This window comes from Phyllobates terribilis, unplaced genomic scaffold, assembly GCF_046119375.1.
Source record: "Phyllobates terribilis strain yellow unplaced genomic scaffold, ASM4611937v1 Scaffold_217__1_contigs__length_3308461, whole genome shotgun sequence".
Lineage (NCBI taxonomy): Eukaryota > Metazoa > Chordata > Amphibia > Anura > Dendrobatidae > Phyllobates > Phyllobates terribilis.
The window spans coordinates 492282-515323 of record NW_027362977.1 but is presented as its reverse complement, the minus strand read 5'-3'; the positions used below and the strand labels follow the sequence as shown (position 1 = coordinate 515323).

The window sequence follows — 23042 nt, the reverse complement described above, 5'->3', positions numbered from 1 at the left end:
GCTTAGCACTTGTTGGCCCTTTTGCCTTCACTCTGCGGTCCAGCTCACCCCAAACCATCTCGATTGGGTTCAGGTCTGGTGACTGTGGAGGCCAGGTCATCTGGCGTAGCACCCCATCACTCTCCTTCTTGGTCAAATAGCCCTTACACAGCCTGGAGGTGTGTTTGGGGTCATTGTCCTGTTAAAAAATAAATGATGGTCCAACTAAACGCAAACCGGATGGAATAGCATGCCGCTGCAAGATGCTGTGGTAGCCATGCTGGCTCAGTATGCCTTCAATTTTGAATAAATCCCCAACAGTGTCACCAGCAAAGCACCCTCACACCATCACACCTCCTCCTCCATGCTTCACGGTGGGAACCAGGCATGTAGAGTCCATCCGTTCACCTTTTCTGCGTCGCACAAAGACATGGTGGTTGGAACCAAAGATCTCAAATTTGAACTCATCAGACCAAAGCACAGATTTCCACTGGTCTAATGTCTATTCCTTGTATTATTTAGCCCAAGCATGTCTCTTCTGCTTGTTGCCTATCCTTTGCAGTGGTTTCCTAGCCGCTATTTTACCATGAAGGCCTGCTGCACAAAGTCTCATCTTAACAGTTTTTGTAGAGATGTGTCTGCTGCTAGAACTCTGTGTGGCATTGACCTGGTCTCTAATCTGAGCTGCTGTTAACCTGCGATTTCTGAGGCTGGTGACTCGGATAAACTTATCCTCAGGAGCAGAGGTGACTCTTGGTCTTCCTTTCCTGGGGTGGTCCTCATGTGAGCCAGTTTCTTTGTAGCGCTTGATGGTTTTTGCAACTGCACTTGGGGACACTTTCAAAGTTTGCCTAATTTTTCGGACTGACTGACCTTCATTTCTTGAAGTAATGATGGCCACTCGTTTTTCTTTACTTAGCTGCTTTTTTCTTGCCATAATACAAATTCTAACAGTCTATTCAGTAGGACTAGCAGCTGTGTATTCACCAGACTTCTGCACAACACAACTGCTGGTCTCAACCCCATTCATAAGGCAAGAAATCCCACTTATTAAACCTGACAGGGCACACCTGTGAAGTGAAAACCATTTCCGGTGACTACCTCTTGAAGCTCATCAAGAGAATGCCAAGAGTGTGCGAAGCAGTCATCAAAGCAAAAGGTGGCTACTATGAAGAACCTAGAATATAAGACATATTTTCAGTTGTTTCACACTTTTTTGTTAAGTATATAATTCCACATGTGTTAATTCATAGTTTTGATGCCTTCAGTGTGAATGTACAATTTTCATAGTCATGAAAATATAGAAAAATCTTTAAATGAGAAGGTGTGTCCAAACTTTTGGTCTGTACAGTACATAGCACAAACAATTACAATAAATTTTGAACAATACAAGTCGGCGAGTGGTACAGGAGGAGCGAGGACCCTGCCCGCGAGGGCTCACAGTCTACAGGGGATGGGTGAGGATACAGTATGCGGGGGTAGAGCTGGTCGTGCAGCGGTATAGTGGAGCGAGAGTTACTGCAGGCTGCAACATGTTAAAAAAACAAATATAAAATGTTATAAAAACAAAGAAAAATAGGATCAATTGTTTAATCCTAAAGGGCCATTAGCGTTGGATCACAGAATCGACTAAGCTTCTCTTTGCAGAAGTATTTTTTTGTGATTCCCCCCCCCCCCTCTATCAGGGGATTTAACTATTTCTAACCCGGCAAATTTCAAGACTTTTGAGTCGGCACCATGACAGTCAGTTACATGTTTGATAAACCTCTGTGATCTTTTTTTGTCTCTATAGAATGAAGGCACTCTCTAATCCTAATAAAAAGGGGACAAATAGTTTTATGTGTTTACACCTGTGTCTTTACGTCACCTTATTACCTGGTCCCGCAGAAGCGCTGTTACAAACGCGAAACGGCTGTTGTCCGTCTTTTTCCTCCCCGCTCTCCATGCTTGCCACTTTTAAACTAGAAATGAAATAAGGGACATGATGTTTTTTTACGACATTGATGAGTGCCGCCTTCATTTTCTTTTTTGCTGGATTATTACTTTTTGCATTTTGAGCAGAACACCACGTACCCTTGAATTTTGGTATATGTTCATGATAACAGGTGGATCTGTTCAAGTATCAACGAGGTGGTGCAGGAGCCTTTATACTTGAAATAATAAAATGTGTCTTCTGCTTTTTGCATGTTTTTTTCTTTTTACAAGAATTGTTGGCACCAATTTTCTTTTGAAACATTGCTTTTTCCTGGTATTTTTCTTGTAATATAGGAAAGCCTAACACCAGAAATAAGCCCCATAAAACACTGTACATGGAGACTTTGGTATCAAATAATTTCTATCCCCAGTGTTTGTGGAACAAAAAAGCATTTCTAAATGCCTCAAACTTCTGTGTGTGAATCAGACATGAGATCTAACGTGATAGAAGATTACTGTCTGGGGAAGACGGGAAACATTCATATAGACGGCCAGTGGTGATGTAGTCAGTGACTGACTGTGGCCAAATAGGTTTCTAAACCCGTAGTAGAAGATGAAAATGTCTTCCTCATAATGAAGTAGTTAGTAGGGCTGTGGAGTCGGGAGTCCGTGTCCATTTTGGTGGAGTCGGAATCAGTATAACATGGACCGACTCCAACTCCTAAAATAAATAATAAATTGAGTATAGTAGTTCAATGCAGTTTGTAGGGAATATTTTTTCATAAGAATTTGGGAAAGTTATGAAATGTCCTATAAATGTCTGTCCTATTCCTGATCTAAGAGTTTAGACTTCTAGCTGAGAGGAATCTGTGCTACAGTAGTTATCACTTAAACATGAGCCGTGTATGAGGGAGTCGTGGAGTTGGTATCATGGAAATTGAGGAGTTGGAGGTTTGGCTTTCCAACTCCACAGCCCTGGTAGTTAGTTCTCATGTAACGTGTAATGAATATCTTTCACGGGTGTGTCAGATGTGACAGACAGCCGCCCTGCAGTTGGTTGCCGGAGATCTTTGTTTGGCATTACAGGCACCTTCTTATATCTTTTTGACTCTAAGACCCAGCGGCTACCTTCCTGTTGCTAGTTAACACCCTGGCCTGGGTGTATAAATACTTTCACTTTGCAGTAGGGAGGTGCCGGTGATATTCACATGACCTTTTGTGAAGGCTTGGAGCAAGTGCAGTTCTTACTTCCTCTCTGGTGGGAAGAGGACATGTGTGCAATCTCTCTTAAGTCGACTCAAGCTAAGCTACTTCCCCCGTGTCTGTCTCCCCTTGCTGTCTTTGGTGTTAATGGGGAGCGACTAGCGCTCATCCCTTTTTCGTTTCCTAGCCAGACCCTAGCTCTAGAGAGAGACAGTGTTTTAGGTTCCTGTTCGGCGATTGGTGAGCAACCAATATAGGGATGGTAGGGAAGGACAGGGTGAGATCAGATCAGCCTAGGAGGTCTCCATCCTCTCTGTCCTTAGTGTCTGGGCTCCCTTCCCCTGATCTCTTTGTGTTGCACTTTGTCTTTCCTACACTGTGCGTGGCAATATCTCCTGCAGTATTGCTAATGCCGATTCCAGTGGCAGTAAATGAGATGAGAATTAGCGTTATGGACGATGAGTCTATGAGAAACGTATTCAGCTGCAGACTCCGAGGAAGAAACTGCTTGTTGTCTGTGGCCTAAAATATATTGGTTTTATTACTAGATGTAAAGAAGAAAACTAGATACCGTAAAATAATAAATCTCATATGTTTCCCTTATTACACTGGATTTTTATGATATTACATCGGCTCATCATCTTCTCATTCAGGTCTTTACAGTATTGGATACTCTACTGAAGATCCTCTATATGTGATTGAACCATCCAGGATGGACATGGACAGAGACAAGATGGCGGAGAGGATATTACACCTCACCCTAGAGATCCTCTTCCAGGTTACTGGAGAGGTGAGAGATTCTGATGACGTCACATTACATCATTCTTATCTATGGGAATAACAGATGGACAGAACTGGAGAGGTGAGGACTCTGGAAATGTCTGTAGTGAGATTTATTAATGTGTCTCTCCATAACCAGGATTACACAGTAGTGAAGAAGACCTCTAGTGAGCGCTGTCAGGACCCTGTGTCTGAGGAATGGGGAAGATCCCTGAGCCCAATCACAGGACCTCCACCTCACCCCCTGATACATGAGGACATCAATGACCAGAAGATCCTAGAACTCACCTACAAGATGATTGAGCTGCTGACTGGAGAGGTGACACTGCTGGGAATGCTGGGACATTATACAGTAACACTATGGAGGGATCGGGGGGATGACTGTATCATTGTATGTGTCAGGTTCCTATAAGGTGTCAGGATGTCGCTGTCTATTTCTCCATGGAGGAGTGGGAGTATTTAGAAGGTCACAAAGATCTGTACAAGGACGTCATGATGGAGGTTCCCCAGCCCCTCACATCACCAGGTCATAGACCGGACTAAATACACATGGCCTATAATTATCTGTATGAAAGGAATGAATTCAGTCCCTGTATGTGTTTCCTCCAGATCCATCCAGTAAGAGGACAACACCAGAGAGATGTCCCCGTCCTCTTCTTCCACAGGACTGTAAGCAAGAAGATCCCAATGTTCCTCAGGATCATCAGGTAGATGGAGAGAAGGTGTCATGAGATCTCCCCTATGATGTGTAGACGGCTGTGAAGGTCTTGTGCTCAGTCGTGTTTTGTCCCCCAGTATTATATGTTTTATACTTGTGTAATGAGAACGGTGGAGATGGCAGGATTAGAGCTGATCATAGATGTGACTTCTCCATCTGTCTGTGACTTATATATTTGTTTCAGGGTGAAGATCTGACCCATATTAATATTACAGAGACATATGTGAGGGGTGATGAGCGGTGTAAGGAGGAGATTCCTACATATGACTACCCAGGTGAGTAGTGACCACTAAATGCAGAGAAGTCACAGATTCTTCTCAGTCACCGGCTGTGGCTGCTTTATCGGTGGTGTAGTCCGGCCGTATCACAATCGTGTGATCACCATTTTGCTGCTGGAGCATAACATTCTCCTCCACCCAAAAATGTACAGATTATTTTGTGAAATTGTGAAAGCCCTTTTCTATAGAACTTACAACCTGGAGGATCCACTTACCCTCTGGTAGTAGAAGATACTTCTGGTAGTAGAAGATACTAATTCTCACCTGCCCATGTCTGTAAACTACAAAACCAAAAGGCAGCGTACGTTGAATGTGCTGACGACTTTTACGATCAGCAACATTAAATGTGCAGTGAGGGCCAAGACTTAATTTCTGTACAACGGAGTTTCCCTTTATCTCAACTTTTCAAACTATCTTCAAACAGGATCTTGATAAACTACATAAATAACATTACACCTGTGCCATGATATGTCTCTAAGCTGTGCGTGGCTGATGGCTGTAATATACATCTATTCACGCCTGCAGGAGATGTGGTGGCATGGCTCCAGCCCTGGTTTCATGGATTCACTCCACGTCATGAATTCCATTATTTTTTTGATCCTAAGGAATTCAGATTACTGTACAATCTCTCCTGAAATGGGGGCACTAATACTTTCTCTACTCTTCTGGTCAGGACTCATCATACCTCCAATGGTCCGCCATAAATGAGTGCAACTCCGGTTTAGTGTTGGAGCTCTCCCTCATACATATGTTGTTGTTGGGGATGTAACAGAGAAAAAATTTTTTTTTTTTGCACATTCTGTATGATAGTTTGATTGTGGTGGGATTGGTCTGACACCCTAGCTCTACATTATTATAAAAAGTTTTCTTTCAATGTCTTATATTTCTTCTGGAAACTCATCTGACAAAATATTGGCCCTTACAATAGTTTTGATTGCCAAGAGCCACCGAGCCCCATACTCCGTTATACCAGGGAGGTGTCACCATTAGTTACTCATTTTTCTCTGATGAAGACTATTGAGTTTGATCATTTCAGTAGATGTGTTATTGACTATACTCACAGTTTTGACTACAGTAGCTGGGGCCCAAAATATTCTGATTTAATTACTTCTTGCAGTGGATTGACTGATATAGATTTTGAGGTTATATTAATGCTGAAATGTCTAACATTAGATGTGCCCTTGTTTATGGACATATAGAAATAATGGCTTCTCCAAATGTCTCCATGGGTTCCAGGCGACCGGAGTGTCCCACCTGGAAACCCCAAACAACATATCCATGGGGCCAGGCAACTTGATCATCCCAACCTGGTCTCCCCAAATGTATCCATGTCTCTCAGATGGTCAATGGAGCAGATCTGTATCTTTCCAATTAGGGCCTAATACCCTTAGGCCGGAATCATGTAGAATCCAAATGTGTGTCTCTTTTGATGGAGCAGCCATGCTATCCATTTTCTGTCCTGAAGGATGTCTCTCATTCTCCTTGTAAAGTATTTCTGATTCTCCTTGATCTAGCTTGCCGCACTAAAGACATCCCTGTTTATATTTACATCTGTGTAAGGTCATAAGGTCATCAGTCAGAAGTAAAGGTGCAGGTCTCACTCAGGTCTCATTGTTTGAGCTAATCAATTTACATAGCTGGTATCATAGGGGGGTATTGTAAATAAACATCTACCTGGCTTTTAGTACAGTATGTCATTAGCATATTAACAGACATCATTGTTTCCAAAGGAAGAGAAGTCAATATTCAGTTTTATACAAATAATCGTATGTCCTTCTTGACCACTCACAGAAATACACATACATTCACAAGTCAACACAAAGATAATAGTGTATTTCTCTTGGCTTAACAAATCTAATCGTCTGGCTGATTAAGATTGTAAGCTGTATCGTCACATAGGGTGAGATGCTTTCCAGTTGACTGAGGCAGGGATCAGATTACTCCAACTGGACAACACCCACCCACACTGCCAGACTGGGTGGGCAGAACCTGCGCCTCCCAGAACTTCTGGTTCCGACGTTTCCTCCATCGCCAGCACCGCCTGCAGAAAGAATAACTGTAGGTAGTGATTCACTGCACACTCCTTTTGGCATGCAAACAGTTTTTTTCACGTAGAGTAATTCAGACATAAAAAGGTGAAGGGATATGTAACAGAAATAATTTTTAACGTTTTGATCCTGCCAGAGTCTTATTCATAATGTTGCTTTGAAAAATAGAAACCATTCATAAATGTCAAGACTAAAGGTGCATCTCACAAAATTAGAATATCTTCGAAAAGTTAATTTATTTTAGTTCTTTAATACAAAAAGTGAAACTCCTATATTATATAGAGTCATTACAGACAGAGTGATCTATTTCACGTGTTTATTTCTGTTAATGTTGATGATTATGGCTTACAGCCAAGGAAAACACAAAAGTCATTATCTCAGTAAATTAGCATAATTAACAAAAAACAACTGCAAAGGCTTCTTAATCATTTAAAAAGGTCCCTTAGTCTGTTTCAGTAGGCTCCACAATTATTGGGAAGACTGCTGAGTTGACAGATGTCCAGAAGTCAGTCACTGACACACTCCACAAGGTCCCAGAGTCTGGAGGAAGAGTGGAGAGGCCACAATCCAAGCTGCTGGAGGTCTAGTGTGAAGTCTCCACAATCAGTGATGGTTTGGGGAGCCATGTCATCTGCTGGTGTAGGTCCACTGTGTTTTATCAAGACCAAAGTCAGCGCAGCCGTCTACCAGGACATTTTACAGCACTTCATGCTTCCCTCTGCCGACAAGCTTTATGGAGATGGAAATGTCATTCTCCAGCAGGACTTGGCCCCTGTCCACACTGCCAAAAGTACCAATACCTGGTTTACACACAACAGGATCACTGAGCTTGATTGGCAACAAACTCGCCTGACCTTAACCCCATAGAGAATCTATTATAGAGAATCTATGGGGTATTATCAAGAGGAAGATGAGAGACCCCAGACCCAACAATGCAGACGAGCTGAAGGCTGCTATCAAAGCCACCTGGGCTTCCATAACACCTCAGCAGTGCCACAAGCTGATCGCCTCCATGCCACATTGCCGCATTGATGCAGTAATTGATGCAAAAGGAGCCACGACCAAGTATTGAGTGCATTTACTGAACATGCATTTCAGTAGGACATTTCAGATTTTAAAAACATTTTTCAAGCTGTTGTTATAAAGTATTCTAATTTACTGAGATAATGACTTTTGTGTTTTCATTGGCTGTAAACCATAATCATCAACATTAACAGAAATAAACACTTGAAATAGATCACTCTGTGTGTAATGACTCTATATAATGGATCCCTTTGTGTGTAATCACTCTATATAATAGATCCCTCTGTGTGTAATGACTATATAATAGATCCCTCTGTGTGTAATGACTCTATATAATAGATCCCTCTGCATGTAATGACTCTATATAATAGATCCCTCTGTGTGTAATGACTCTATATAATAGATCACTCTGTGTGTAATGACTCTATATAATAGATCACTCTGTGTGTAATGACTCTATATAATAGATCACTCTGTGTGTAATGACTCTATATAATGGATCCCTCTGTGTGTAATGACTCTATATAATAGATCCCTCTGTGTGTAATGACTCTATATAATAGATCCCTCTGTGTGTAATGACTCTATATAATAGATCCCTCTGCGTGTAATGACTCTATATAATAGATCCCTCTGTGTGTAATGACTCTATATAATAGATCACTCTGTGTGTAATGACTCTATATAATAGATCCCTCTGTGTGTAATGACTCTATATAATAGATCCCTCTGTGTGTAATGACTCTATATAATGGATCCCTCTGTGTGTAATGACTCTATATAATAGATCCCTCTGTGTGTAATGACTCTATATAATAGATCCCTCTGTGTGTAATGACTATATAATAGATCCCTCTGTGTGTAATGACTCTATATAATAGATCCCTCTGTGTGTAATGACTCTATATAATAGATCACTCTGTGTGTAATGACTCTATATAATAGATCCCTCTGTGTGTAATGACTCTATATAATAGATCCCTCTGTGTAATGACTCTATATAATAGATCCCTCTGTGTGTAATGACTCTATATAATATAGGAGTTTCACTTTTTGTATTGAAAACTGAAATAAATTAACTTTTTGATGATATTCTAATTTTGTGAGATGCACCTGTATATACATATTTATATACACAAAAATTATATACCTAAGCCTTTCATATGCTCGTCCTGAATGTACTTGTAACTGTCACACAATCTTCAGCGGCTTATAGGACATCGGTCCTGCAGGTAAGTATTGCTGATATTCTGGCTTCATAGTAAATCATTGGTAAAAAGATAGGTTAATGGAAGCAAAACGATTAATGATTAAGTGGAGGAGCAAAGGAGCCGGGGCCAAGGAGTAGAATGACAGAGCTTAGATGGTTAAAAAGTTAGGTATCAGGGCAGAGACATAAGGAATATAGGTCCCCAAATAGTTGAGTATAAAGGCATGTTAGGTATAGGACAGAGACATATGAGCAATATAGATAAGTAGTAAAGCTTATTAAGTAACAGATCAGTATAGAAGCATGTTATATGATCATGCCAGGTGGCTTGTCTGTCTGCACAACGTGTGCTGGGTGGCTACCTTTAATGGAGCTGTGAACAGGCGCTCCCGCGCCTACGTCTCGTGCATCTGTCTTTAGTTGCGGCTGGAGGGTTTATGTATGTTTCCCCGATTACCGGCAGACCGGAAGTGTGTGTGCTTGGACCTGCCCCCCGGAGCTTGAGTCACAGGCAGGTGACACCACCTTTGTGAGTAGGTTTGAGATGTGCGGGACGCCTACTCGCCATATCTCCACCTGAAGGGTGTGGCTGCAGAAGTGAAATGCTCAGCCACTGTTTTTTTTTTCTGTCTGGTGAAGGAAGTCTCCAGACCATGTGTGTGGAAGCCAGAGAGCTCCACAGAAGGACTTTGTGGTGAAACTTTGTGTTACCTGGAGCGGGCGAAACCCCGCTCACCTATGAACTGTACTATACTTTATCTTTTTGTTTCCCGTTATCCCGGAGAGGCCGTGTTTATTTTGCGGAACCCTGCCATGGTTTATGCCATTAATTAATAAACCAGCTGTAAGTTAACCCAATAAGTGTTTCTGCCTCTGTGAGAGCCGAGCAAATCGCTTTACCACACCAGGGTTTGCAACAACGGATAGTGGATTTGTGGCTGGCAATGCAGTCCCTAATGGGTTGAATAGTTTTCCATATGTATTGTAGACCACATGGGCGTTTGATTACATATATCACAAAGTTAGATTCTCTGCAGAATGAATAAGGCCACGTATGGTGACAGGAGCAGATGTCGCAGGAGCAGATTACACAGGAGATGGGGCCCACCATTTGCAGAAGCCCTAACATGACAAAATGGCAGAAAACCAGAGCAATAGAAATCCCCAGAAAGTGACTGCATTTTGGAAGTTATAACCCTCAGTGAATTAATCTATAGAAGTAGTGACTACTTTGACTCCACAGACACTTCCTGGAAATTATCACATTAGATATTGGACAGTGAAAATTGCAAATATATTATTTTATTGCCCAACACATAGTGTCCAGATTGTGCTCCAGGAGACCCAAACTGTAAATTCAGTGGTTTCTTCTAACTATAGTAATGCCAAATACATGGATGATAAATGTGGTTTGGGCGCACTGCAAGGCTCAGAAGCAAGGGGAGATCTGACTTTGGGAGAGCGGATGTTGCTGGATTAGTATATGGAGGCCATGTTGCTTTTCAAGAGCCTTTTGAGACCTTAATAATGTGGAAACTTTTGTTTTCCCACTGACAGATAATGGACCTGAGTGGGGACTTGTTATTTGCCGGATGAGTAGAAGTTTTTATTGGTATTATTTTCATCTACATAACATTGTTTGGTGGCTTCTTATTCCATATTTGGGAGGCAGAATGAACAAATAGTTGAACACCACGCTCCACTGGTTCATCCTATGAGGTTTTCTATTAGACTGTGAACTGTCATTGTCTTGGTGAATAATTCAGTGTTTTTACATAACTTGCCATTTCTACTGACAGTTTAATTAAAAATGTTCAAAAATATAAAATTCAAGGATATTTTACTCAAAAAAAATAATTGTTTTTATTCTTAGCAGATAACTGCACCAGGAGATCAGAGGGACAGCTGACATCTTCAATTTTTAAATCCAATGATCTTGAGATCCCACAGGATACAATTGAAGTGAATGCCATTACTCCAGATATACCATCATCCCTTCACAGCAAAGATCTGTCATCTGATCCTATGAAACACTTCCTGTCTTCTGATTCATTACCGACTACTAAGGGAAATCTAAGTCACAAAATAAGCATTAAAAAACAAACTGCTCCTAAAGCAAAGAAGCCATTTTCCCCTTCAGAATATAGAAATAGTCTTTCCCTCAAAAAGTCTTTTCTTAAACATCAAAAAATGTACACAGCAGAGAATCAAATTTCCTGCTCCAAGTGTGATAGATGTTTTAACCAGAAATCTGATTTTGTTAGTCACCAGAGAACTTATACAGGGGAGATGCCATTTTCATGTTCACAATGTGGAAAATGTTTCGCAAAGAAATCAAGTCTTACCAAACATCAAAGAACTCACACAGGGAAGAAGCCTTTTTCATGTTCAGAATGTGGGAAATGTTTTGTGAAGAATGTATCTCTTCTTAGTCATCAGAGAATTCACACAGGGGAGAAGCCATTTTCATGTTCAGAATGTGGGAAATGTTTTGTGAAGAATGTGTCTCTTCTTAGTCATCAGAGAATTCACACAGGGGAGAAGCCATTTTCATGTTCAGAATGTGGGAAATGTTTTGGAAAGAAATCAAATCTTATGAAACATCAGAAAACTCACACAGGGGAGAAGCCATTTTCATGTTCAGAATGTGGGAAATGGTTTACAAAGAAAGCAAATGTCATCAGGCATCAGATAACTCACATAGGGGAAACGCCTTTTTCATGTTCAGAATGCGGAAAATGTTTTAACCAGAAATCAAGCTTTGTTAAGCATCAGAAAATACACACAGGGGAGAAGCCTTTTTCATGTTCAAAATGTGGGAAATCTTTTATACAGAAATCACATCTTCATACACATCAGAGAACTCACACAGGGGAGAAGCCTTTTTCCTGTTCAAAATGTGGGAAATGTTTTGCAAAGAAATCAAATCTTATCGCACATGAGAGAACTCACACAGGTGAGAAGCCATTTTCATGTTCAGAATGCGGGAAATATTTTGCAGAGAAATCAAATCTTATCAAACATCTGATAACTCACACAGGGGAGAAGCCTTTTCCATGTTCAGAATGTGGGAAATGTTTTGCAAAGAAATCAAATCTTATCAAACATCAGAGAGCTCACACAGGGTAGAAGCTTTTTTCATGTTCAGAATGTGGGAAATGTTTTAACCATGAATCAGATGTTGTTAGGCATCAGAGAACCCACACAGGGGAGAAGCCTTTTTCATTTTCAGAATGTAGGAAATGTTTTAATCAGAAAGCGCATCTTGATAGCAGCTGGAGAGACCACACAGGGGAAAATGCCGCAAAGTATACCCAACTAGTCTCTGTACAGACTAGCTGCACAACTTAAAGCACCAACTCGGATCTAAATCCGTAATAGACCATTGAGGAGTTTCTCGTACCTCCTGAGGAACCTTAGGGGAGGCCGCAACACACTGTCAACTAGGGGAAAGGAAAGTGTGAAGTAAGATACAAAACCCTTGGGGAGAAACTAAAATACATTCGTATAGGGCAATGAAGGCAAGCTAAGGAGAACCAAAAAGAACAAGTATAACCTCCCACAAACCTAAGCGTGATAGAAGGAAAAGGTGCTGGGGGGGGGGGGGAGCAAACAGACCGGGAGGATAGTTTCACCTTTGTGGTAAAACTTAAAAAAATCATCCTGACCCACAATTACTTTGAATTTGATAACCACATATATCTACAGGATATGGCTTCACAGTTTGCAAATTTTCATGGCCAAGATTGAAAGTGACTTCTTGTCCTCATTGACAATATTTTAATCATCTGGACGAAGTCTGAGCAACAGCTAAAGACGTTCCATGAGCACTTTAATCAATTTCATCCCACCATAAACTTAACACTCAAGTACTTCTGTACTAAAATTAGTTTTTTTGGACACCATCATTAAATTACAGAACAATGAAATATAGCCATTCCTGTGCCAGAAGCCAACTCACTGTCCAACATCCCTTAAATGGGTCAGTTTCCATCCACAACACATAATCTCTATTGTCTACAGCTAAGCCATCATATACAATCGGATATGTTCCAACCCTATGGACAGAGACAACACCTTGGTGGCCTCAGAAAAACCTTTTTGAACCAGGGCTACCATCCAACAACAATTGAAAACCAGATTGCAAGAGCCACCAGAATATCAAGGAATCCTCTCCTACATTTGAAAACTAAACAAGAAAGCAACCGGGTGCCTCTCGTAGTCACCTACAATCCAAATCTGGAGGTGCTAAGGGAAGCTGCACCGAAATTACAACCATTATTACAAAAAGATGCCAAATTACAATCTATATTTCCAGATCCCCAACTTCGGTGATTTACGCAGCTCCAAATCTACGAAGCATCCTTGTCAGAAGCTCCCTGTCCTCTCCAACAGCTACAGGAACCTTTCCCTGCAGCCAGAAAAATGTAAAACCTGTCCATTTATAATGACCACGAACAAGATAAAGATTCCCAACTCACATCAGGACCACAAGATCCCATATACATTCAGCTGCATTACATCTAATGTAGTGTACTTAATTATATGTACCAAATGTTCAACTGGGGGTCTGTATGTAGGGCAGACAGGGCAAAAAACTTAGAAGGGTGAATTTTAATCGCCACACAATAATAGAAAAAATACATATACCTGCTGCAAACATTTTTGTATCCCTGATCACAGCATCATGGACATGAAATTACTTGTATTAAAACGTAATTTCAAATCTCAGAGAGACAAAATAAATTTGGGAGTCCAAGCTTATGACAATCGTTGGCACACTCAGCAGCACTCAGCTGTATCGCATGGATTTGTGTCTTCCTACATCCACTAAGCATTGTGTTCCTCAGACCGTTTGGGAGCATCACAATCATTGACCAGACCTCAATCACAGGACAATAAAACTTTCACACTCCTTATATTTGAACTGTTTCAATATTTACGGCCACAACTGCTTCTCTCTCTCCAATACTGATAGTTCTGCTTCACATCACTTGTCTTACCTATTGCATTATTCTTGTGCCCTGTTGTGTATAAATATGTGACTCTTCAGATTGTGTTATACTGTGCCTGATGAAGAGACGTGAGTAGTCCCAAAAGCTTGCAATTTATTACCTTTTGATGGCTAACTGAAAAGATGGTATCAACCACTGAGGACTTCAAATTGTAATATTTTTCTCCCAACAGCAATTTTAAGATCTCTCCACAGGTGTTCAATGGGATTTAGATCCATACTCATTGCTGGCCAATTCAGAACTCTCCAGCACTTTGTTTCCATCCACTTATTGGTGCTTCTTGAAGTATGTTTGAGGTCCATTGCCATGCTGGAAGACTTATGATCTAGGATGCAAACCCAGCTTTCTGACAATAGGCACTACATTGTGACCCAAAATCCTTTGGTAATCTTCAGATTTCATGATGCCTTGCACACAGTCAAGGCACACAGTGGCAGAGGCAACAACACAACCCCAAACCATCTTTGAACGTTCGTCATATTTCACTGTGGGTTCTGTGTTCTTTTCTTTGTAGGCTTCATTCTGTTTAAGGTAAACAGAATAGAGAATTTTGGTAAAGCCCATCATGTTGGTCTCATCTGTCCAAAAGATGCTTCCCCAGAAGTATTTTGGCTTACTCATGTACATTTTGGGGAACTGCAGTCCAGCTTTTTTATGCCTCTGTGTCAGCAGTGGGATCTTCCTGGGTCTCCCGCCACAGGATTTCAAATGTTGACGGATAGTTCACGCTGACATTGATGCACCCTGAGCATGCAAAACCACTTGAATTTCTTTGGAACTTGACTGGGACTGCTTATCAGACATCTGGACTGTGAAGACACAAGGTTTTCCATGGGCAGAACACTAGTCAGACAACACAGGGTGAAGGTATACAGTGTGGCAATCATTTATTGAACCACCAGCAATTAATAACATATAGAACAGTCCCAGCAAATACATGAGATGGTGTAAAATTACATAGTCTCACCCTTCCACTGGCCTGCCCGGATTAGAGCCGTGAGATATGTGTTCAGGGGACCTGATTATCCCAACCAGGCTTCTTCACATAATCTCTGAGAGTTCAGCAATGGTCAGTGGAGCAGTTCTGTATCTTTCCAGCCAGGGCTGTGGTCCCTTAGACTCTCATTCTGTAGTGTCTCTTTGAACAGATGCAGAGGCCCCCTTTTTATAGTTCAAATTTGTCCTTTCAAGCCATCATTCACAAGTGAAGGGTTAGGGATCATGATATTAATTTACAATGCTCGAATATCCACAGCTCATCCCCCCCCAATGTTGGCTGGCAAACACCCTACAATGGTATTTAACATACAGGTGCATCTCACTAAATTAGAATATCAGCAAAAAGTTAATTTATTTTAGTTCTTCAATACAAAAAGTGAAACTCATATATTATATTATATTATATTCTAATTTAGTTAGATGCACCTGTATCTTAGGAAACATTCATTGTTCAGAGTCCCTGTATGGCAGATGATACATTGTAAGAGAGGATATAAGATGTAGATAACAGCCATTCGTCAATTACCAATATCTCCTCAAGTGATCAGCATTCAGATTTATACGAACAATAGTCTGTGTTGAGCAACCAAAGAAGAACACAGGTTAAAAGAGTCAACATAAAAATAAAGGTATATTGCTCTTGGCCATCAGAAAGTATGTTTGGCATAATTAAGAAGGAAATCTGTGTCGTTACATGGACTATCCTGCGGTGCAACCTTTCATCAATTTTTGTCTGTCGTCCACATCCAGGGAGATTAGCTACAGTGCCATGGGTTGCAAATTTATTGATTAGGTTGCGCACCAGACATCTGGAGATGGACTTGCAACCTTGAAATTGTTGATATTTTTCAACAATTTTGGCTCTCAAGTCCTCAGACTGTTCTCTTCACCTCTTTCTGTTCTTCATGCTTAGTGTGGCACACACATGCACACAATGCAAAGATTGAATCAACTTCTCCCTTTTTATCTGGTTTCAGGTGTGATTTTCATATTGCCCACACCTGTTACTTGCCACAATTAAGTTTGAACAAGCTTCACATGCTTGAAACAATGTTGTTTACCCACAACTTTATCAAGGTGCCAACAACTTTGTCTTGCCCATTTTTGGTGGTTTTGTGTGAAATTATGTTCAATTACTTCATTTTTTGGAACAATTTTAAGGGAACCAACACTTTCAGCATTTCATCCTCTACCTGTTCAACTATATTAGGAGGCTTGTAGCAAACTCCAATTAGCAGCTTTCCATTATTACCATTTCCATGTACAGTTACCCATACTAACTCTACATTGTCGAAGCTTCTCCCAATGTCGTCATTGATCACAAGTCTTAAGTTGGATTTAACGAAAATACACACCCTCTACCTTTTTTTTTCTTTCCTATCCTTTCTGAATGTAGTGTAACCCTCTATAGTTTCACCCAGTCATGGCTTTCATCCAGCCAGGTTTCCGTAATGCCCACCACATTGTAATCTGTGGCTGACATACGAGTCTCTAATTCATTCATTTTGTATGCAAGACTTCTTGAATTTGCCAGCAGACATTTAATACTATTAGAACATTTATTACTCTTACTCGCCGCCTTACTTTTGTTGAATGTCCCAGCCCCCTTAAATCCTCATTGACCTTTACTGTCTCACTGTGTGTACTCTCTCCCCTTATTTGCAAAACTACCCTCTCTCCCCCAAAATCCTAGTTTAAAAGCGCCTCCCTCCATCTGACCATTTTTTTCCCTCACTCCCTCATCAAAGCTGCACCCTCCCCATTGAGGTGCAGCCTGTCCCTATTGTAGAGCCTGTAGCTGACAGAGAAGTCGGCCCAGTTCTCCATGAACCCAGACCCTTTCTTCCTGAAACATATTTATCTCCTTAAGCTCCTGCTGACTTTCTAGTGATGCTAGTGGAATCGGCAGTATTTCTGAAAGCACCACCTTGGAGGTCCAGTACTTCAGCTTCTCTCCTAATTCCCTGTAATTACTTTTAAAGACCTTTCACCTCCCTCTAACTTTGTTATTGGTAGCAATGTGTACCATGACCGCTGTTTTCCCCAGCCCCACCCAATAATCTGTCTATTTGATCGCATGAATATCCGCCAAATTAACTTTGGAGTTATCTTAAGGACAATAATGTTTAAACTTAACGAGATATTGGAGACGGCGCCTGACCCACCTGGAACCAAGAACTCCCTCTACCCCAGACTCCTGATACCCTTTCAAATCCACCTTAACTATGGACCAGGTGTCCCCTCAAATTTTTTTTAAAAGAGAAGAATGGAAAGAATTATTGATTTTCCAGGCAATAGGAAGTTGCAAGTTAACTGTCCCATGATTTAAAATAATAATTTTATTAGGACCTTCATATTTAGGTGCAAACTTTGTAGACCTTTTAAGTGCAGATTTTTTGAGGACAACCACATAAAATTCCCCACCTTAAAGATAGGAGCCTTCCTACAGCTGCGGTTAGCACCTCTTTTTTCCCGGTCACTAAATACCAAAAGATCCCTTTTGACCTCCCACCAGACCTTAATTAATTGGGGGCAAAATCTCCTCCTCTGGCATGTAAGACTATCATCCTGAAAAATTCCCAAACACTGGATGAAAACTACCACAGTTAATAAAAAAAAAAAAAGGCAAGGTCCCGGTAGCCTTAGAGGATCGGTTATTTAAAGGAAACTTGATAAGGCACGGAAACTCCACCCAGTCTTTCTGTTTAGAGGAGACAATCCATAATACTGCTCTATTTCCTGTTTCATCCTTTCAGTTTGACTATCAGTCTCAGGATGATAACCTGTGAGAAAAGACAGCTTGATACCCAATCTGGAGCAAAATCTATACCACAAACTAGCCAGAAATTGAACCCCCTCAACCAGAAATTATGTTTTTGGGAACACAATGAACTTTAACGATATGAGAAATGAACAAGTTTGCTAAGCTGCTAGCAGTTGGCAACTTTTGAAGTGGCACCAAAAGAACCATTTTGCTAAAACGGTCCACCACCACGACAGTGTTACCACCAGAGTTAAGGAAATCTGTGGCAAAGTCTATGGATAAGTGGGTCAAGGGCTGCAACAACATCGTTACGAAAGAGATAACCCGCTGAGTTTGAAGAAAGGCTTTTTGCCCTGGCAAAGACTTTGCATTTAGGGCTTATACCCATATGTTAGAAATAAAATGTTCCGTATTCTTGTCATGCAATTGCTATGCGATTTTCTCGATATATCTAGATAGATATTTTTATATATCTATCTCACGCAAATGACTTCAAGTTGTCATTGATGTTATAGGGGGCAATACACAGTGTTAAGAACTGGGGCATGTGAACCTTTGATCAGGGTCATTCGGATGTTTTTGGTTGTCATTATGATTTAAAAAGAGAAAACACAGTAGTTTGACAACAAATGGCTTCACCCAACCAATAACCATGAGTGGAGAGAATATATATATATATATATAATGTGTGTATATATGTGTGTATATATATATATATAATGTGTGTGTGTGTATATATGAATATATATAATATGAATGAGAACAACAAAAAATCTCATCTCATCAAGAGAATGCCAAGAGTGTGCAAACCAGTCATCAAAGCAAAAGGTGGCTACTTTGAAGAACCTAGAATATAAGACATATTTTCAGTTGTTTCACACTTTTTTGTTAAGTATATAATTCCACATGTGTTAATTCATAGTTTTGATGCCTTCAGTGTGAATGTACAATTTTCATAGTCATGAAAATACAGAAAAATCGTTAAATGAGGTGTGTCCAAACTTTTGGTCTGTACTGTATATATACACACTGCTCAAAAAATAAAGGGAACACTGAAACAGCAGAATATAACTCCAAGTAAATCAAACTTCTGTGAAATCACACTGTCCACTTAGGAAGCAACACTGATTGACAATCAATTTCACATGCTGTTGTGCAAATGGAATAGACAATAGATGGAAATTATTGGCAATCATCAAGACACCCTCAATAAAGGAGTGGTTCTGCAGGTGGGGACCACAGACCACATCTCAGTACCAATGCTTTCTGGCTGATGTTTTAGGCACTTTTGAATGTTGGTTGTGCTTTCACACTCATGGTAGCATGAGACGGACTCTACAACCCACAGAAGTTGCTCAGGCAGTGCAGCTCATTCAGGATGGCACATCAATGCGAGCTGTGGCAAGAAGGTTTGCTATGTCTTGTCAGCGTAGTGTCCAGAGGCTTGACGCTCTACCAAGAGACAGGCCAGTACACCAGGAGACGTGGAGGGGGCCGTAGGAGGGCAACAACCCAGCAGCAGGACCGCTACCTCCGCCTTTGTGCAAGGAGGAACAGGAGGAGCACTGCCAGAGCCCTGCCAAGTGACCTCCAGCAGGCCACAATTGTGCATGTGTCTGCACAAACGGTTAGAAAGCGACTCACTCCATGAGGGTGATATGAGGGCCCGACGTCCACAGATGGGGGTTGTGCTCACAGCCCAACACCGTGCAGGACACTTGGCATTTGCCACAGAACACCAGGATTGACAAAGTCGCCACTGGTGCCCTGCGCTCTTCACAGATGAAAGCTGGTTCACACTGAGCACATGTGACAGAGTCTGACATTGGCTTCAGGTGGAATGGGCGTGATGGTAAGTAGAGTTTAATTTAGATTATTAAAGGAGTCTGTCTTTATTTCAAATTAATTATTTTCTTCATGGTGTGGTTGTCTTTTTTTCACATATCATTATCACTGTGGGGTTAGTAATGGGGGTGTCTTATAGACGCCTCTCCATTACTAACCTGGGCTTTATGCCAGGTGGCATCATTAGCTGACATCAACCCCAACCGTATAACCCCACTGTCACCGCTAAAGAGCAGTGGGTAGATCGAGGCTAAGTGCCAGATTTGGCGCATTCTATGGATGTGCCATTTCTGGGGCAGCTGAGGGCTCCTGTTTCTAGGCTCGGAGGGGGCCAATATTCATGGCCCCTTCCTAGGGTATTAATATCAGTCCCCAGCTGTCTGCATAGTCTTTGCTAGCTGTTAAAATAGGGGTCCCCCATTTTAATAGCCAGTAAAGGCAAAGTATTCAGCTGGGGGCTGATATTAGTAGCCTGGGAAGCTCCGTGGATATTACCCCCTTCCCAAGCTTCAAACATCTGCCCCAGCCGTCTGCTTAACTTCTGCTAAAGTATAAAATTACGGGGAACCCCACGCCAATTTTTTTTTTTTATAAATTCTTTATTTTAACAAATGACAAGTACAGTAACCAGCAGGGTCACTGTACTACTTATGTATGTGACTGACATTTTTCTATCTACACACGTGGTCAAAATTGTTGGTACCCCTCGTTTAATGAAAGAAAAACCCACAATGGTCACAGAAATAACTTGAATCTGACAAAAGTAATAATAAATTAAAAATCTATGAAAATTAACAAATGAAAATCAGACATTGCTTTTCAGCTTCCACAGAATTTAAAAGAAAAATAAACTCATGAAATCGGCCTGGACAGAAATGATGGTGCCCCTGAAAATAATGTGACAAAAGGGACATGTTAAATCACGTTGTGTCCACTAATTAGCATTACAGGTGTCTACAATCTTGTAATCAGTCAGTGGGCCTGTATATAGGGCTACAGATACTCACTGTGCTGTTTGGTGACATGGTGTGTACCACACTCAACATGGGCCAGAGGAAGCAAAGGAAAGAGTTGTCTCAGGAGATAAGAAAGAAAATTATAGACAAGCATGTTAAAGGTAAAGGTTATAAGACCATCTCCAAGCTGTTTGATGTTCCTGTGACTACAGTTGCACATATTATTCAGAAATTTAAGATCCATGGGACAGTAGCCAACCTCCCTGGACGTGGCCGCAGGAGGAAAATTGATGACAAATCAAAGAGACGGATAATACAAATGGTAACAAAAGAGCCCAGGAAAACTTTTAAAGAAATTAAAGGTGAGCTTCAAGCTCAAGGAACATCAATGTCAGATCGAACCATCCATCGTTGTTTGATTCAAAGTGGACTTCATGGGAGACGACCAAGGAGAACACCATTGTTGAAAAAAAATCATAAAAAAAGCCAGACTGGAATCTGCCAAACTACATGTTGACAAGCCATAAAGCTTCTGGGAGAAAGTCCTATGAACAGATGAGTCAAAAATGGAAGATTTTGGCAAGGCACATCAGCTCTATGTTCACAGACGGAAAAATTAAGCATATCAAGAAAAAAACACTGTCCCTACTGTGAAACATGGAGGAGACTCTGTTATGTTCTGGGGCTGCTTTGCTGCATCAGGCACAGGGTGTCTTGAATCTGTGCAGGGTACAATGAAATCTCAAGACTATCAAGGGATTCTAGAGAGAAATGTGCTGCCCAGTGTCAGAAAGCTTGGTCTCAGTCGTAGGTCATGGGTCTTGCAACAGGATAATGACCCAAAACACACAGCTAAAAACACCCAAGAATGGCTAAGAGGAAAACATTGGACTATTCTGAAGTGGCTTCTATGAGCCCTGACCTAAATCCTATTGAGCATCTTTGGAAAGAGCTGAAACATGCCATCTGGAAAAGGCAACCTTCAAACATGAGACAACTGGAGCAGTTTGCTCATGAGGAGTGGGCCAAAATAACTGTCGAGAGGCGCAGAAGTCTCATTGACAGTTACAGCAATCGTTTGATTGCAGTGATTGCCTCAAAAGGTTCAACACAATATTAAGTTAAGAAGAGAACCATCATTTCTGTCCGGGCCGATTTCATGAGTTTATTTTTTTTTAATTCTGTTGAAGCAGAAAAGCAATGTCTGACTTTCATTTATTCATTTTCATAGATTTTTAATTTATTATTACTTTTGTCAGATTCAAGTTATTTCTGTGACTATTGTGGTTTTTTCTTTCATTAAACGAGGGGTACCAACAATTTTGACCACGTGTGTATCTATTCTATGTGTGTTGTTGTATTCTTTCTATTCTAAATTGTCGAGTATCGATGTATTGCAACTGTACGGGGCGGATGAATTAACGGCTTTTTTAAAGAGAAGGGTGCGTGAAAATCGGATGGCACTCGCATGGTCGGTATGCCGTCCGTTTTTTTTCTAGGACCCATTGACTTGCATTGGCGAGTCTCTTCTGATATACGCAGCAAATCGCAGCATGCTGCCGTTTTTTTTTCTCAGTCCTATTTTAGCTGAGAAAAAAATTGCATATGAGATGTACCTCATAGATTAACATTGGTACGAGTGCTATCCGATTTTTTTATCGGATTGCTCCCGTCCATTTTTATCCCAAGTGAGTATGAGCCCTTACAGACATACTCTTTAATATCCTTAAGAGCATTCTGCCAACAAAAGGACCTAGATGGAGATCTCTGAATGGCAAATGAACCCGCATGTCCAGCTAAAACGGAATCATGTACTTTATTAATAAAATGTACGCATAAAGAGAGCGATACCTAAAGTTTGTTCATAGGTAACCCTTCCGTCGGCGACAAAACCAAACTGGCAAAAAATACAGGGTCCACCAAGCCTATCTGGTGTTTAAGCACTTAGTAGCATCAATATACAACAGGTTCTTATGATCGGTAAGGACCTTATATCTTGCCCCCTCCAACCAATGTCTCCATTCCTCAAAGACTCTACATCAAGGATGTAGATACCCACTTTTTTTTCTATGAAAGAACAGCTCTCATCCCAAAAGCAGAGGCGTCTACCTCTACTAAAAAAAGCAGATTGAAAAATGTAATTTATGAAATTTTTTTAAAGACTGCTGGAGCATTGGTTAACCCAAATGGCATCATCAAAATTTCAAAATGACCCTCAGGCGAATTGAACGCTGTCTTCCCTTCATCACCCTGACGTACGTGTATAAGGTTATATGCCCCTTTCAAGTCAAGTTTGGAAAATCATTTATC

General features: G+C 40.9%; 1 pseudogene; it reads left to right on the top strand.

Annotated features, from left to right (window-relative positions):
- Positions 1-23042, top strand: part of LOC141214188 (uncharacterized) — a 63192-nt pseudogene that overhangs the window by 6892 nt on the left and 33258 nt on the right.